The sequence below is a fragment of the Gorilla gorilla genome, chromosome 4, assembly GCF_029281585.2.
Source record: "Gorilla gorilla gorilla isolate KB3781 chromosome 4, NHGRI_mGorGor1-v2.1_pri, whole genome shotgun sequence".
NCBI classification, from domain to species: domain Eukaryota; kingdom Metazoa; phylum Chordata; class Mammalia; order Primates; family Hominidae; genus Gorilla; species Gorilla gorilla.
In genome coordinates, this window is record NC_073228.2 from 21,888,061 (window position 1) to 21,907,490 (window position 19,430).

The 19,430-nt window shown below is 37.6% G+C and overlaps 1 protein-coding gene across 1 annotated transcript in view; it reads right to left on the reverse strand.

Moving 5' to 3' along the window:
- The window catches only part of KCNJ16 (potassium inwardly rectifying channel subfamily J member 16), a 58,493-nt gene extending 39,330 nt beyond the window's left edge, over positions 1-19,163 (reverse strand). The window contains exon 1 of the mRNA XM_019028642.3: positions 19,103-19,163. The gene's annotated coding sequence lies outside the window, so the exon portion shown is untranslated. The remainder of the gene's footprint in view (positions 1-19,102) is intronic.
- Between the last annotated feature and the right edge of the window lie 267 nt (positions 19,164-19,430).

Genomic DNA, 19,430 nt, shown 5'->3' on the forward strand with positions numbered 1-19,430 from the left:
CCCATCCTTTCGTTCTAGATGATATCTGTAGATAAAATACATACTTTTATTGATTGTTAGCAGTTCAAGTTCTTTCAACTTTTACAATTTCTCAAATTTCTAATTGCAACACTTACTACTGTTTTCTTCATGTAGATGTTTTCTCTTGTAGAAAGATTCAATTGATATTCCCACCTTTCCAACTTCCCTTACCCTCCAAAGCTTGAAACTATTGCTATTCCTGCCATGAAAATAAAGACCTAAAGACAGTCTTGGCCAAAATAGTTGAGACAGTTATTCCATGGAGACAATTCTTGAAGGTTACTTTTATTTTCACTTTGAGTTTTTCCAAAGCCTTAAGTAAATGCAAATGTCACAATTGTTATTTCTCTTTAGGCTGTGAATTCTGGAAAATATAAAGGAAGCTTCAGAACACAGGGCTGTCTGGGGCACAAGAGACATTATGGAAGAAAACCTGAGTCATGAGCCATTGCGTCAATACCAAATCGCAATTTAAACCAAGTTTATAGGATTTTTGACAATGCTTCATGTCTTTCACCTTTCCCTAATTCATCATTAATTCTTCCCCTTATTTGCCCTTTTTATTTGTTTTTTTTTCCTTACTCCTTGTGAAACATGTTCTATTTTTTGTTATCTGTACTAAGATCGCCTGCTTGCTGACACCTAACCATATTCCAATAGTTATGGCAAATTACAGAACAATTGGCCAAGCCTCTTGAAAAGAATGAAAAATTTAAATAATAAGTAGAAAAATAAGTGCTTCCATGTGGTATTATCTTACCTCCCCATAATGGCCATAAAAAACTAAAAGCACAGTAAAAGAAAGAATTATTAGTAAGAAAATGAAAACAAAGCCATCCTTCATTTCACTATGTTTCTCTACGCTTTTATAAGGAAAGCATGGAATCTCCTGGAGTCTCTCATTTTCTTGTCATCACTATCTATTATGGATTAAATTGTGTCCCAGAAAAAGAAATTTTGAAGTTCTAACTCCTAGTACCTGCAAATGAGACCTGATTTGGAAATAGGGTCTTTGCAGATGTAATCAAGTTATGATAAAGTCATTAGAGTGGGCCCGGATCCAATACGACTGGTGTCCTTACAGGAGATCTGGACACAGACACACACACAGAGAAGAATTCATGTGAAGATGAATTGCACTGCTACAAGGAAGGAATGCCCGGGGCTAGCAGAAGCTAAAAGTGGAAAGGGGACATTCTCCCTTAGAGGCTTCAGAAGGAGCAAGGCCCTCCCAACACTACACCTTGGCTCAGACTTCTAGCCTCTTGAATTGTGAGAAAATACATTTCAGTTGTTTTATGCCACCCAGTTTGCAATGCTTTGTCACAGCAGCCTTAGACAAATAATACTGTAGAGCATCCACATTTGCGTCCAAAAGGTTATTTCACCTTTTTTAGATTTTCTTCCATTTCTTCCTTTCTGAGGAATCTTTTGCTAACTTTCAACCTTTGCAAATTGATGGACGTGTCGGTTATATTTTGTGTCAGCTTGACTGGCGAAGGGTTGGCCAGATAGCTGGTAAAACATTACTTCTGGGTGTGTCTGTGAGGATGTCTGGCATTTGAGATTAGCATTTGAGTCAGTAGACTGAGTAAAGAAGAATGCCCTCACTAATGTGGGGGGCATCATGCAAACTGCTGAGGGTCTGGATGGAACAAAATGGTGGAGGAAAGACAAACATCTTTTCCTTTTTCTGGAGATGGGGCATCCATCTTCTGCCCTCAGCCATCAGAGCTTCAGGTTTTTGGACCTTTGGACTTTAAATAAAATTTATACCATTGGCTCCCAAAATTCTCAGACCTTCTTAATCAGACTGAATTTCAGCACAGTTTTTCTAGTTCTCCAGCTGCAGATGGCATATTGTGGGACTTCTTAGCCTGCATAATTGAATAAGTCAATTTTCATTATGAATCTCATCTATCTATCATCTATCTATCTATCCATCGATCTATCTATGTATCTATCTATCTATGTATGTATGTATCTATCTATCTATCTATTGGTTCTGTTTCTCTAGAGAACCTTGACTAATACAATGGACTAGTACATATTTCAGTTATTTCGAACTGTAAAACCAACTGCCTCTTACATAACTCGTGCTCTGAGTTTGTTTTTCAGAAATGCTATTCTTAGGTTGTAAAACATCCCATGGTCAGGAAGTGATAAAAATCTTAAAATGTTGTTCTTTGACTTCACATGGTATCCACAGATCCATATTTTCTTGGAGGAAGGTAAACTTGCATATATGGTTTATTCCATAATTGTAAATATACAGGCTAAAAGTAGAAAACACTTATGTAAAAGATGTGATTTGAGTCATTTTGATCCTATATGGAAACTAAGACTCATAAAACAATAAAAACACAATGAAAAACAAAATTAGGAACTTGCTATGGTTCATTCCAATGTGCTTTTGTAGATGTTTTAGGATTCTGTTATTTATAATGCAAAACAAATTTTAGACTTTTTGGTGTTGTGTAGCATTCGTTTTTCTGTGTTAAGAATGAGGCTTAGCTTACACAATGCAAATAACCACAACCCCACTCCAACCCAATAAATTACAACTCTCACCCAAGCTGTCACAGGACATGGAATGTTAACATTCACTTGCATAGACTTATGAACTCCACACTCCCCAATTAAATGTAAATATTGCCCTGGAAATAAGTAAGGGAGAGGTGACTCTTGATAAAGTACATCAGGATGATTCAAGGGTATGTATTCAGTTCAAGCAAAGCAGCCCCTAAGTGTCTAATGAAGCCCTACCTAGGTAATAGCAAGAAACTAAAGGCTTATCTGGGACAACAGCAGAAAACTATATTCTGCAACCAGTAGAATAGATGCCATGGAAACATCAGAGGAGTGGTGTGTGTGTGTGTGTGTGTGTGTGTGTGTGTGTGTGTGTGTGTGTGTGTGTACTGGGGGATAAGGTGGGGTGCTGAGTGGAAGGAGCACCCCAAACAGATACTGCATGTTTACTTGTTTGCAGCAAATCCTATTAAGGAGAAAATCCCATTATTTATCATTCGTAAGCCTAAATTTTGATTCTTTGACCCCTGTAAATGCGTACTATTCCATAGGCCTCTCCTGCACTGTGTTGGAGGAGGGTAGCTGGTTGTTAGCAAATTTATGATGTATAAGACGTGATTGTAGTCCACAGGAAGTTAGTAAGCTATTTAGAAGGCAAGATATAACAAACAGGAAATTATCTTATCACTTAAGTTGTGTTTTGACTTCAATTTTAGTTAACAGTCAAGTGAGTGGGAAATGGTGACAGATGATGGTCAAATGAGTAGGAGAGGAAGTAAGACAGCATGAGTGAGTTCTGAGGAGGACCTACTCATGATTGGTGTAATTCTTCTGAAAAGGTGTTGCGTAAAGGGTAGGTTGGGCTATCACTTTGAAAGATATGCTTAGATGGATAAAAGTCAAGTAGGGGAGAACTTAACATTCTCCAGATGGGAGAAAGAAACAAGGCATTTTTGTAAAGTGGGAAGGCTGGAGTCATATAAGAGAAGTGGAGGCAGAGAAGGCCAAAAGATCAAGCTGAGTCAAAACTGGGAAAACATTCACCGGTTAGGCTAAGGATTTTGAATCTTTGTTTCATAGCCACAAATGTCCTAAAGAATACTTCTGGACAATGTTTTTGTTACATTGCTGGCAACTGAGCTAAACAAAATGGTTGACACTTTTTCAGGTGATCTAAGTGGGTTAGCGGTATTGTGAGTGGGTTGGCCGTATTGTGAGTGGGTTAGCCGTATTGTGAGTGGGTTAGCCGTATTGTGAGTGGGTTAGCGGTATTGTGCACTATTTCATATATCCCTGCTAACCCGGGTAGATAAATCAAAAATTACTGAAGAGAAACTATAGAACCTGATCATCCAAAATGATACTCTTGGGTTTTTCAATGTCTATCGTATGAACTTACTAAATGCACCCAATGAATTGGCAACACATTCTGTAAGTAGGACTCTGTGCCAGAATGAGGCTCATAATTCAGGCTAGAAAAGAAAAGTACCTGGGAAAATAAAGTCCAAGTGTTTCCATTGACCTCAATTACCCAAATAATGTGTGCAATGTTATCCAGCCAAAATGTAACAAAGGTGATCTGTTTTCTACTAGCTAAAGGTTTGTGAGATGACAGTGTTTTTAGGTCAGCTTTTCTCCTTATCTTAGAGTTTTCAAGCCTGTAGAATTTTCTTTAAAGGGAGAAACAAAAAACCCAGAACAATTACCCCCATTCAATCACAAAATCACCGCCATCAGCCTTTCCATCCCTGTCCCTTTGGACAGAAGCAGAAACAGCCAGTTCTGCCTAGATTCCAGTTGCCCTGTTTTACCAGCACAATTACTTTGGCAGGAAGATAAGTAAGTGATTAAATCTGGGGTGGAGGCTAAAAAAATTAATGCTTTGGCAAATGATTTAACAGTGTCCTTGAGGTGCAGTGAGACAGCTGAGGCTGGATGGAAGTGGACTACACCAGTTTCCCTGTCGAGATCCCCTCTTTCAAAGCAGCAGTGCATAATTTAAACTTAGACCCGCAGTGGTGGAAGCAGTTATTACCACGGTTACAAAGTGTTAGCAGGATCGGCCTTTATCTTGAGTGTGATATAATTAGAGATTCTAAACAGAGTTAGTCAGAGCTGTGTGTTCTCTGTAAATACTGGAGTAACTAACTTTTAATCTTTTTATGTACATATAAATTTGATAAACAGAGACGTGGTAACCTTTTGAAAAAATGTCAGTTGTGGTTGTAAGTCTAGTTTATAGCTAAATATTTTCCCTCCTTCCCAGCAAGTTAAGATTATTTAATAGAGTGCCCTCGGGTTATAGACTACAGCAACTATGGAAACCCTGTAGTTTTATGCTTCAGTAACTGCAGGCATTATGTTTTTTTCACTGCCTCCCTCAAGTCACAAATTCCACCTTTGGGAACTATTAAAACATACAAATAAACAAACAAAAATTTTAAATGGTTTTGGGTGATGTTTTTCAACTTCAGGAATCTGGAAATGCTGAGAGTTAAATAAAAGTAAACATACTTCTTCCCTCTTTTCTAGTAATTAAAACTCATATGCAAATTATGCAAGACTCTTAAATTAATTTAAAAATAAAAACTTACGGGGCCAACTGAAGTGGCTTAGACCCCAAAATTCCTGCTGTAGAACAGTCCTCAGAAAAAGAGTGAAATAAATGAGGAGAGCGTGGCCCCAAGCATACGGCATGGTACCTGGCACAGAGTTGATACGTAACAACTACTGTATGAATTGAAACCATTTATAGGTTCAGGAAGAGGACATATAGGGATTAGAAGAAGAAATTGGCTTGATTTGCCTGTTTGTATTCCTGTGTTCCATACAGCAACGTAGGACCAAAGTAGCCGGTTACAAAATGAGAAAAGCAAAAGAAAGAAACTTTCACACGTTCTGGTGGAAACGAGACTAAAAACCTTTCCTCATTAAGTTTTAAAATCGAATTTGACTTTTTAAAAGTCAATTTTAAATTCATTTCAATTTTAAATTGAATTGACTTTTTAAACTGAGGACTTTTATATTACCAAGCCATATTAGATCTACATATTTTAAGTCATTCAAACCATAGGACTAAAATCAGCCACTAGGCAAAACTATTGTGGTATAATGGTCAGAATCACATAAATAAACAGGTCGTGCCACCTCCCTAATTTTTTTCCTAAGTTTCCTAGTTAGAAAAAAAAAGATCACTTGGCCTTATTTGATTTCTTTTCAATGGCAGCCACTAACCATTTTGAATATAGCCAAAGTGTACCATAAGTTACCCAAAAGAGGTAACTTTTCTTTCCATAGAGGACAAAATTTAATGAATAATTTGGAATTAACCCTGGTGACAAGCTTTAATCCCCTGGGAATGTTACCATTTCTAAAGTGCCTGTTATGAGTTGGTTGTTTCAATTTCATTGCCCTAATATCCCTAAGACAGGGGTCCTCAACCCCCAGGCCAGGGACCGGGACCAGTCCATGGCCTGTTAGGAACCGGGCCGCACAGCAGGCGGTGAACAGCAACAGCAGACATCCAGCATTACCATCTGAGCTCCTCCTCCTGTTGGATCAGCGGCAGCATTGGAGTCTCACAGAAGCACGAACCCTATTGTGAACTGCACATCCGAGGGATCTAGGTTGTGCGCTCCTTATGAGAATCTAACTAATGCCTGATGATCTGAGATGGAACAGTTTCATATCCCCTCTCTCCTCCATCCGTGAAAAAAAATCGTCTTCTACAAAACCAGTCCCTGGTGCCAAAAGGGTTGGAAACCGCTGCCCTAAAAGCTCTGTATCACAGCTATCATTGATCCAATTTGAAAAGAAAACAGAAGTTTTATGGCAGTAAGGTGCCTTGGCCTAGACTACTGGTTTTCAAACTTTTTTCTTTTTCTTTTACTTTTTTTTTTTTTTTTTGAGACAGAGTCTTGCTCTGTCGCGCAGGCTGCAGTGCAGTGGCGTGGTGCTATCTCGGCTTCACTGCAACCTCCACCTCCCGGGTTCAAGCGATTCACCTGTTCTAGTGTTTGACATTTCCTTTTACGTAATTGCAACTTCTAAACTGAAGATCAGATCATACACTGGCATATTTTTCTTATTCTTGTTTTATTCATTGTTGGTACTTTTCTGATTTGATTCCTCATGAAAATAACAAACAACATTTGTGGTAGCACTTTGGAACTTAAGCCTTTTACATCGTCACATTTTATTATTTATTTATTTATTTTGAGACAGAGTCTCAGTCTGTCATCCAGGCTGGAGTGCAGTGGTGCAATCTCGGCTCACCACAACCTCTGCCTCCCGGGTTCAAGCGATTCTCCTGTCTCAACCTCCCGAGTAGCTGGGATTACAGGCACCTGCCACCACAACCGGCTAATTTTATTTTTGTATTTTTAGTAGAGAACGGGTTTCACCATGTTGGCCAGGCTGATCTCGAATTCTTGACCTCAAATGATCCGCCCACCTTGGCCTCCCAAAGTGCTGGGATTATAGGTGTGAGCTACCGCGCCTGGCCTCCTTAAGATTTTTCTATGACAGAAGTAAAAGAGGAAAGAGGACACTGTAGTGGTTGGATGGTAAATGAAAGAAAAATAGAGGCCAGTATTGAAACCCTGGAATTTGAGTTTCCCTGTCTTACACTAACATCACTTAATTTACCTGAGTCTTAGTATTCCTATTGCCATAATAAGAATTCTACTACCACTTCCTCTCACTACTCTCACAGAGTTGTTTTAAAGATAATGTCTATAATCCCAGCTCTTTGGGAGGCCGAGGCAGGCGGATCACCTGAGGTTGGGAGTTTAAAACCAGCCTGACCAACATGGAGAAACCCTGTCTCTACTAAAAATACAAAAAAAAAAAAAAAAAAAAAAAAGTAGCCAGGTGTGGTGGCGGGTGCCTGTAATCCCAGCTACTCGGGAGGCTGAGGCAGGAGAATAGCTTGAACCCGGGAGGTGGAGCTTGCAGTGAGCTGAGATTGCACCATTGCACCCCAGCCTGGGTGACAGAGTGAGATTCTGTCTTGAAATAAATAAATAAATAATAAAATGTGACAATTGATGTAAAAGGCTTAACTTCCAAAGTACTACCACAAATGTTGTTTGTTATTTTCATCAGGAATCAAATCAGAAATTGTACCAACAATGCACAAAACAAGAATAACAAAAATATGCCAGTGTATGATCTGATCTTTAGTTTAAAAGCTGCAATTACGTAAAAGGAAATGCCAAACACTAAAACGAAGTTTATAAGGACCTTCAGAAGCCCAGTCATCCTCAACATGAATGTACTAATCGTTTCTTGGATAGGAAAACTGCCAGATTTTTTCCCAACTTAAATAGTAAACATCCTATTTCTTCAAAAGGCATTCTTCCATGGATGTTGAAAAAAAATGATGAATAAATAACCATTTTTGTAAAATAATTTCTTGATCTGTAAACAATCTTAACAGCTTTTTGTCTTAAGCAGTGCAGTTTTTTTTTATTCACAGAACACTGAACATATTTTACCTTTAAAAATACACTTTTCTTGTGCTCACCTCTGGCTTTTGTTTGATACTCTTTCTGAAAATATACGCTTGACTTCATTAGTAATATGTGTTCTGAACCAAGGAAATACAGAATCTACTATGCAATAAATGGCAAACAAAATATTTTAGTGGATGACTTCAGATCATTGTTACTCTTCATTAACTAATTGTAATAAAAAATAAAAGTTAAGATTGCTTCACTTTCTCACAAAAATTCTCATTGTAAGTATTTCCATATCAAGAGCAGTATTTCTAACAAATCAATATTTGTATAATATTTATATTATCTTGAATTAATTAAGTAAAGACTTTTTAAACTAAAGAAACCTGTCGAGGCCTATTGGGCTGTAATTTTATTGACATTTTCCCCATCAAATAAATGGTGTCACAGTTCAATATTTGGTATAAAAGGCAGCAAACTTCCATCTGTCATTGGGACCATAAAGAATGGTTACATTTTTCCCCATCAATAAAACATTACTTTCATTAGATTTGGTATTATCCTTGCTCAATGGAGTAAAATCTTTATTGATTTTTGTTGGTAAAGTTCTGTTTGTATTTATTGATTTTGAGGGAAATAACAAATTCTTATGCTGGAACATCTAGTGTTCTGCCCATTGAATAAAGTGAAGATCTTCTCTGTGGTTTGCTTTTTTTATTCCTTAAATGCTTTGATAAAGAAAGAATAAGCTAGCGGTTGATGTATGAAATAGACTACTTCAATAAAATCAATCATCAGAGGCATAGAGCAGAATTGAGGTGGTAGGGTTTCATTCTCCTTTATTATTTCAATGCCTGAGCATTTCTCAGGATTTCACTTGGAGTTATGTACAAAGGTGTCTTGACTAGTGGGTATGTAATCCAAAGAACGTGTTAATATAACTTAGCATCTCCAGTAATAACACAGATATGAATTTATGGGGAATTGAGGCTCTTTAGAAGACATACACTACTGGTTAAAAGCCCATGCCTTTACTACATGACTACGTAGTTCAAATCTAGCTATGTCATTTACTGGCTGTGTGACATGAGAACATCCTGACCTTTCAGTGCCTCTGTTTCCTTATCGTAAAAATAAAGTCTGTTATGAAGACCGAATCAATATTTTTAAAGCATTTAGAATGGTGCATGGCACAGGTTTAGAACCCTGTGTTGTGAAATTAAAAAATAAATGTAAAATGTAACGTCTGACACATGTTCCTTTGTTATTGGCAGGTGAAAATTGTGTGTCTCCATGTAGTGGTATATGGTCCACAAAAGATTCAGAAATAGTTTCTTTTTGTGACTTTGAGGACAGAACAATTGAGATGTGGAAATAAACCCTTTAACAAGATGATGAGCTCACCTGTCATTGTGACAGTATCTTCATGATACGGAGAAATCATGGAGTCTTTGAAATACACAAAATCTACCCAACTAAGTAGCCTTGAAGGAAGATAAACTGAGGCAGAAGATTAAGATGAAAGCGTTGGCCAAACACAATCTAAGAAAGAAATAGAACAAAAATCTATAGAAGATGGTGCCGATAAGCAAGTAGTTTTCACAATATAGGTTTGGTATAAACATTTGAGGGTTTAATTTTATTATTATTATTAATGATCAAGGAATTTTACTAGTGTTTCTTAATGTATCTGTCATTTTCCTCAGCTTAAAGGAGAGAGAAGCTATATGAAAGCGGGGCAAACACCTATGGCAAGTGGTTGGTGGATTAGCAAAATCAGCATAATTCCATGAGCAAAAGGACTGGGGTTAGTGCAGGGGACGTGGTTGCTATCCATTCAGCACCACCGCTCTACCAGAGGAAATGAAGCAAAGACCAGGGAATCTTACAGAATTCAAACTTATTAAAATGTCTACCATGAATGGATTCCTTTGTGTTTTGCTTTTAAAAATAGAGGTAATCAAACATCAGATAGTCAACATGAGACTCTGAAAAACTGTTAAAAGTTTAACACTTCCAAAGCTCGTTTGTGTGTATTAATCTCATTTTATGTGTGTTAAAGAAGCAAGCCATTCTATCATAATGCGCATCAGGTGGATTATGACTCTCTCCTACCACTTAGTGGACTCTTCAATATCAGGGACAATGTCTCTATCACTTGTTTTTTGTTCTGAATGGACGCGTCAGATGTGGTATATTTGGATTGTACCAATTTAACTAACTGAGACTACATGTCTCAGAATTCCATTCCCTTCATAGTTTCAGGCCATGGGAGTCATCTTGCATGACTTATGTAAGGTGGAAGTGAACCAGTAGCCATATTCTTTCCACAACAAATCACTGTAGGGCACAAGGTGCTCAGGCGACCCACGCAGGTTGTCACTGATATACTGGCACACATTATGGATTGGTAGGTGAGCCCACTGTGCCTACACATCCTGCTGGTCTCCTCTTTCAGTTTCTATGGCTCCTGTGTTACAGAGGGAGGGTACTGTGCTGCTGGCCACCCCCGTTATCAAGTTGGAGGCTTGAAAGCCATGGGACACCAACATGGGCTTCATTTCATCTTGGTGGCTTCTAGCTAATCCTCACTGGTTTCAATATTCTGTCTTCCTCCACTTCACACCACTATGTCCTTCCAGTTGCCTGCCCTACAACTTTAGACTCCAGTGCCAGATACAGGGATGTCAGCTTCACATAGACTATGTGACCAACTGTGTAAAGTCAAATTTTTATGATATATATACAGTCACGTGTCACTTAACAATGAGGATATATTCTGTCAAATGCATCATTGGGCAATTTTGATGTTGTTTGAACATCATAGAGTGTATATACGCAAACCTAGATGGTGTAATCTATTACTCACCTAGGCTGTATGGTATAGCCTATTACTCCTAAGCTACAAGCCTGTACAGCATGTGACTGTACTGAATGCTGTACACGACTGTAACACAATGGTAAGTATTTGTGTTATCTAAACATAGAAAATGTACAGTAAAAATATGGCTTTAAAATCTTTTGAGACCACCATCATATATGCACCCCATCGTTGAACAAATTGTCATTGTGCAGCACTTGGCTATACACATCCATATGTGTATATGTATGTATATACACACATACACACAATACAGGTTGATCATAACTGTCTATATAGTATATATCTAATACATATATATCATATAGATAAGTATATATACACACAATTTTGGGCTTCTCCTTCTCACCTGCTACATATGACATATATCTCTTTATATATTATATATATATATAATATATATAATCCCAGCTACTCGAGAAGCTGAAGCAAGAGAATTGCTTGAACCTGGGAGGTGGAGGTTTCAGTGAGCTGAGATCATGCCACTGCACTCTAGCCTGGACAATAGAGCAAGATTCCATCTCAATAATAGATAAATATATTGTCCAAGTAGTTCTGCTTCTCTAATCAAACCTTGACTGTTCAAACCTATTAACTGCTTGTTGAGGAAACGTGTAAATGACTGAGGGAAATATTTTTATTTTGTAGATGAAGAAACTGATGGTGGAGAATTACTTACTTTAAAATAATAATAAATGTATAATAATAGGAAGACAGCAGCTCCTGACTTTGGCCCCAGTGTTCTTTCTGCTGATCCACAAATGCCTTTTTTAGTCTACCTTACTTATCTCCTAGTATGTAGAAGAACTGAATCTTTGTAGGTGAATTTCTACTACCATCTTAAGCACTCTATCCAGGTGTGAAAAGATGTTCTGGCCACCTACTCCATAAAAATAGTGGCAGCAAGTTAATACCAATGTATAAAGCACAGGGAATGGGCAACTTCAAAAGAGGGGAGAGCCTCGACAAGCAATTGTCATGTGTTTGGTGTTAGTTGTATTTCCATTTCTTGGAAATACCTACCTTACCTCTGAACCAAGGGTCTTTGATAAGTAGGAAAACACTAATTAGCTTCTCCTATCTCTTCTCTGCTCTCCACATGTTCAATTAAATTCTCCTCTCTCTAGAATCAGTCCCAGGTAACTGGGAAAGAGTTCAGTATTAGAACTATAGTTTCAAGTGGTTTGGGGGCCTAGAAATGGACACTAAAAACATTCTCCCATCTAAGTTACTCTCTAGGTCATACTCACTTCTGTATTCCATTTTACCCCCTGCCACTCTGCTTTTATCTTCACACCGAAAACCCTACACTCTGAACACTGAACTTCTCAAATTTCCCCAAATCTGTTAGGCTCTTTATAACTAGGCAGACAACTTTTCTTCCTTCTAGCTAAAACCTGAATACTGTATTACTTCCACAGTAAAGCTTCCCTTGATCTCCCAGGCACAGTTGTTTTTTCTGTCAGTGTCCTCCTTTGCTAGACTTTGACTTTCCCAATGTCAGGGAGCTGATGGACTAATCTTTACATGCCTAGTGACCAACAGAACGAGTCACTGCACATCAACCGAGAAGAAAGGAAAGAACATTTGTTCAATTCATGAAGCCAAAGTGTGAAAGACAACAACCTTCTGTTTACTGAGTGGCAGCATGGTCACTGAATGCTATTATTTTCATGTCTAAAATAACCAGGTCCACAATGTTGTATTAATGGCATAGCAATTATCATGGTATTACTTTGTGAATAATTAATACAGACACTTACTTACACACACACACACACACACACACACACACACAGAGCATGGTGACTCTTAACAACTAACGTCTCAGGGACACAATTTTGGACTTCTCCTTCTCATCTCTTAACTCTGCTCGCTCTATACCCCTGTGCTTCTGTTGCACAAGCTGCCCTAACAGGGCACAACCAAATTCCATACACAACTCGAGAAACAGTGCCCACTGTTTACAACAGCAAAAACAGGGATGAGCTAACACAATAGTGCAGAGACACACGAACAGTATTCTGCCTACAGAAATATGATGCATAAAAACTTTGCCCTGATTTCTGTTGTACTTGATTCCTGCATGTGGAAAGTGCATTTTGCTTCTGTTTGGTTTTGTTGGGGTCTGTCCGTGATTTGCTTTGTTCAGTTTTTTCTCTCTGAATGTTTCTTTAGCTTTTAACTTCCAAGTGCAAATGGCCTAATCTTATCTTCAGCTCAATACTCTTATCTAATACAGTTAAATAAAATTTTAGTCATGAGGAAATGAAACCACCTCCCATTCCCATAAAGCCTAAATTTAAATGTGTGTAAATCATAAGTCTTAGATAATTTGTTCGAATTAGCCACTCCACGTTCTCCTTGGGCGTGAGATCGAACCACCCACAAATTGGCTCAATTCTGATCCAAATGAAAGGCAAGTTACAAAATAAAGAGCATTCTTGATATGACAATCCTGGTGCATAACTCATCATCTCTAATATTCTGGAAACTTCCCAAATTTTGGTTACAAGTCTGGGAAGGGTTTTACTTTCTCAATAAAATAAACAAATAGAACTCAATAACATATTACAAGAACACTAACAGGTCAGCTAAGAACCGAATTCATTCATCAGATATGGCTAAGTGTGTCTTGCACTTGCTGGCTGGTGAGAGCTATTAAGCCCTAGTTTAGCAGACCCTGTGTGCTGTCTTCAGTATAGGAAAATCTTGAATCGGAGATCTAGCGAACAATTCTGAGGTCCAGCCATTAGGCCAGGCACCTTGTTTTGTGAGCTTACTTTAGATTATTTTCCCGAAGTAGAGACAGAATGTCCTGAATTACCCATTGTTTGGCTCAGCCTCACATGAGATGAGGAGAGCACATAGTTGTGAAAAGACTGGCCAAGTTTGTGGGTTAGTAGATATTTTTCTGGGGCAGAGCCAACTAACTAATCAAGTAGTAACCAAACCCAGGAATTTTCCCTCACAAAATTCATCCTTTAATAGTACTTCTCAAAATTTTCCATTAAAAAAAATAAACCTTACAAAGCAGAAGATAAATGAGTACATTACCCCTATTACTACCCCAAGTCCGGGGGTATTTGAGGATACAAGACGAATGACTGGGCCCGAGCTCAAAATATTCCACGGTTTTATGATAGTTTTTCTTTTAGTCTTAAATATAAATATATATTTATTGTTGGATATATATTCATGCCTGCATTGTGAAAATAATTTTAAAGTGTTTATCAGTAAAATTACTCAGTTCTTTTACTCCCCATCCAAATTGTTGAGTGAAATTAATACTTCTGAAAGGTATATGATGTTAATCTCATGGTTTCTCATAGATCTTGGTATGTTGCTACTACTGTAAACACAGTTATTCAGAGGTAGGACTCACGCATATGAACTACATGAAAACATGGAGGAAATTATATAACAGCCAAAATATATGATATGGATAGTGATTTTAATGGAAGAGGAAGCAATGTCATTAGAAGGTTGGACTGTCACTGTCAGTGTCTCAGAAATAACTTACTCTTTACCTCAATTTAAAAAAATCTTTTTATCTTTAACCAAGTTGCATTACAAAAAAGCTATAGCATTAACAATGCTGTACTGCCAGATGTGGTTGCTCACGCCTGTAATCCCAGCACTTTGGGAGGCCGAAGTGGGTGGATTACTTGAGGCTAGGAGTTCAAGACCAGCCTGGCCAACATGGTGAAACCCCATCTCTACTAAAAATACAAAAAATAGCCAGGCATGGTGGTGGGTGCCTGTAATCCCAGCTACTTGGGAAGCAGAGGCAAGAGAATTGCTTGAACCTGGGAGGCGGAGGTTGCAGTGAGCCGAGATCATGCCACTGCCCTCTAGCCTAGGCAATAGAGTGAGACTCCATCTAAAAACATAAAAATAAATAATAAAATAAAAATGCTGTACTAAATTAATGGATGCTTCTATATGCAAATGATGGTATTTTTAGGCAGATCCATTTTATGAAATTTAATATTTATATGATTACTAAAGTATGATTCTTAATTTCTTTTAGAGAAATGGAAGCTTGAAACATATAATGTCTAATAACTGGATGGCAAAAGACAATCAGGATGAAGTTGGATTCTGTTATTGTGATGTTTAATTTTATATGTCAACTTGACTAGGCTATGGTACCCAGTTGTTTGATCAAACACCCGTCTGGATATTGCTAGGAAGATATATATTAGGTGTGAGGAACATTTCTCATCTGTAGACTTTGAGAAAAGCAGATTATTATCCTCCATAATGTAGGTGGGCCTTATCTAATCAGTTGCAACCCTTAAGAGCAAAAACCAAGATTTCCTGGGAAAGGAGTTCTGCTTCAAAAGTGTAACATACAAATGCCGTCCAAGTTTCCTATTCTGGCATACTCTGCAGGTTTGAACTCAATACTGCAATGTCAACTCTTACGAGAATTTCTACCAGCCCACCCTACAGATTTCATACTTGCCAGCCACCATAATCGCTTGAGCCAATTCCTTAAGATCTCTCTGTGTTTTTCTCCCTCTCGCTCTCCTGTATCCTGTTTCTTCTGCTTCTCTGGAGATCCTTGACTAATAACCAAACGTCAGTAGAAAAAAAGACCATTTTAAGAGAACTGTCTGAGTTCTCTTAAGAGTGAGTTTCTGACAGTGGAAAATCTTGTAATAGAGTTCATAGTGAAAATGATATTTCAGTGTCTAAAAGTTCTGAATTCCACAAGCACACCCAGGACAATATTAACCTGCCTCAAACTTGGCTATCATCCTTCTTGCCTTCCTGGAAAAAAGTTTGATTGGTTGGTGTGCTAATTGTGTGTTATGTTATGATGGTGCTGGACCATTGCATGGCTCTTAATTATTTACAGACATGCCTTTTTCTGCCAGGCTGGGGGCAGGGACCAGATCTTTGTTATCTTTGTCCCCAGACTGTCCAGTACAGTGGTACTTAATAAATGTTTATTGATTGCATGAGAACATGTCTCTGATTTAAAATGGGATACAACAAAAAATTAAAATTTACCAAAACGAGTGTTTTTGGTCATGTTTGCTAGAACACACATTTTTCTTAAAATAAAAAAGATAACTGAATATTTGTTTCTCAGTTAAAAGGAGAGCAAATCTTACAAAATACAATCTGAAACCATGTAACCATTTGGAGTCTTTAAAGCTATTTTCATATAAGGAAAATAAAATTAGGAATGGAGGTGATCTTTTTGGAACATGTTAAGGTAAAAAATCACCTTTTTTTATGCGGAGTTGTTGGATAAATCTAATTTGGGACTGTTTCTTCCCCAAATGATTGACTTTTTAAAATTTTCTTATACAGCTGTCAGCAGTTTCAGACCTAGTTTTAGGAGGGGGAGAATATGGAGCCGTGGCAACTGGGAAAAGTTGCATTTCATAGTGAGAAGCCTCTATTAGAATGTTATGTTTTGCATCCAGATCCTTGATTTCAGAGTAGAACTTTCTGGAGCAAGGTGAGGAAAAAAATCTGATCCTATCTTTTTCATTTAAAAGCAGCTATACAAAAAAATAAAGTCATCCACCTCTTGTGTTTAACAGAGTGAAATAACTACAAAGCCTAGGGTCCATAGGCCCTAAAGCATGATGATAAAAATAGTTCTCCTCCCAGTCTGCAGAGGCTAACCAGCTAAGAAAGCAAAATGTAACTGTCTTTGTATAGGAAAGCATTCTTCATGCAATGCATTTCAGATAAACTATCTTTTTTTTTTTTTTTCTGAATCTGGGCCCTTGGGCCTGAAAAATTTAACCAAGAACCAGCTATTTGAGTTTACTTTCATTTCCCATAGACATCTCAGAAGATGAGCCCTTATTACCATGGTTTCCAGCAAAGGGGCCATTTGGAGATGCCAAAGCTGATGGATGGACTCACTAAAATGCAAGAAAAAACAAACAAAAAAAAAAACACAACCCAACCAGGAAAGAGGCATTTGGAGAAAGACTTCTAATTCTGTTTACTGTCCATGAAATCTACTTTTACTTAGATTTCTTAGTTGCCTGTCTCTTGACAACATCTGGTTTGAGCTACAGAGGGCCTGGCTTCTGTGTTGAGATTTGTGTTTCCCTTACAAGTTTCATGTTGGTGAGCATATTCTCAGCCTCAGCACAGCCCTGATGTTCAGAAACCTTTTTATTTACTCCATTGGGTACACTGGAGGAGCCTAACTTCATTTGCTCTCATGCTTATGCTAATTTTGCTCATTCTCACATCTATATTTTGTTCACTTGTATCATCAGCCTGTCATCCGCAATACTCCTCACTGTCTCTCCACTTACCTAAATCTACACTTCCCATGGTCTTTTCTAACATCTCAAAAACCTTCTCTGACACTTGTAGCTTGCAGAATCGTATCTGTCTTGGTAAATATTATGGCACATCTACAGGACCTCATGTATTCCCTGCTACTCCCACTCCTGCAATTTTGCTTCAGCCACACTGGCCTCTTTGCTGTTTTGTTAACTTGCCAGGCACACCTCAGCCTTAGGGCTGTTCCATCTGCCTGAACTGCTCTTCTCCAAGGATTCTACATTGCTCACTTCCTTGCCACCTCCAGGTCTTTGGCTAAATATCACCCCCTTAGTGAAGACTTCTTTGACAGTTCCATTTATAGATGGAAAATGGTGGGAGGTAGCTTTGAAGATGGCTCCCAATGATCTTCTTATGCTGGAACTCAAGTTCTTGTATGAGGACAAGTGGTAGGTTTTACTAATTTAACAAAGAAAATACCTGTATTATTTCGGTGCCAAATATTTACTTTCAATGCCCTTTATATATTTTGCCTCAAACTATACTTTTTTTCCATTTCTAATTTTCAATTAATTTATATCCAGGTCTTAACTTGTACTCACCACTAACCTATATAATAGAAGAAACATGTATTTTTCAATATCCTTGAAGACTCTTGTTCTCTCCCATGCTGAAATTCTTGTTGAGAAAAATGCATTAAAATAGAATATTGAATTCCTCTCCCAAAGCAGTCTTTTCTTGCAGTTTCAAAGGTTGTCAGTCTTGTTGTGTATGAGACTAATAATCTTAGATTTATCACAATTATCGTGTTCTAAAAATAAACAAACAGGATTACATCTCTAAGTTACTCAGGCTGTCTTTCTCTTTCTCTCTCTTTTGATTTGAATTGAACTCTGGACCTTGTTCACTTTTAAATTATTTTTGGCTGAATTTCAGGAATTCCTTAAATGTATTCTGCAAAACAGCTGTGGTTTGGGTACTTCATGTTCCTTTATTGGTTAAAAATCTGACATAAAGAGTGGCTAGTCTACATTTCCTATACTAAAGTAACAAAGGTGCATTCATACATTTTTTTCTTCTTCAGGATCTGGCTCTTACTAGCCATAAGAGTAATATTTAGCAGAAATACTCCAGTACTCTTTTTCTAAAGACCATTCAGTCCATGTAATACGCATGATCAAAATTCATCTGGCTTATAGAAATGTTATTGTTTACTACCTAAATATACCAACAAGGAAAACTGTTCAATTATATATGTCAGAGAATTCATGGCATCCAGAGAGCAAAGTTTTACAAGCTCACACTTTTCTGAATAAATACTCAAAACAAAATTTTAAGATTTTTAAATGATAAGAAAAAAAAAAAGCTTTAGAGGGATTAAGGTGAAAACAAAAGGAGAAAATTCTTCACTTTCAATTTATGTTAAAATAAATCTAGAAAAAATAGATCTTTTATTTCCTTTCAATGATTATAGACAACTATAAAAAAAGTTAACGTGTATTTTCTCTGAGCTTTTTAAGAGAGGGGGTATAAAATACATATTTTTCAATATTTGCAATTATATGTTCATAAGTGCATACAGGATGCAAAAATCTGGTTTTGAAAGACATTGCAGAATACTCCATATGGTATGAATATAATAAAGCCACTTTTAGACATTTACAAATATAATAGCAGGCAAGAGCTGTTTAACAGACTCTGTAAACACCAATGTGAGACTACTTTTGACCAAAGCTTCAAAATAACTTAAGGAATATGACACACTGTTTGATTCCTACTTAAAGCACTTGTATAAAAAATTAAATTATCTTAATTGCATTTAATTGATCATTAATATTTACATTTGCTGGAAACAGAGTGTTGCTGCTCCCCAAACACAGATGCCAGCAAGAGCAAAACACAGGCTGAATGACATTGTATCCATAGCAATAATAGCACTTACCTTTATTCACTCTCCCCACAGAGAATCTATGAGCTAGGTGCTTTCAGCTGGGCAATGGTAGAGAATGCTCTTTAGTTAATAATAAAGGAAAGAAAAGCTCCAGACACCAAGAACCTGGGTTAACCATTGACACCGGTTTGTTCCTACAGTTCCTCCCTGGGAATCTACATAGGTAGCCCCTGGCATCTTATCAAGCAAGCCATAGCCAGTCAGCTGTGGCAGTGATTACCTCATCACCTCTGTACCTCTGGAGGAGGTACAGTGTGAAGGTCACCCAAGTATATCCTGACTAAGTTTTTACTTGATCAGGGATACAAAGGAGGAAGAT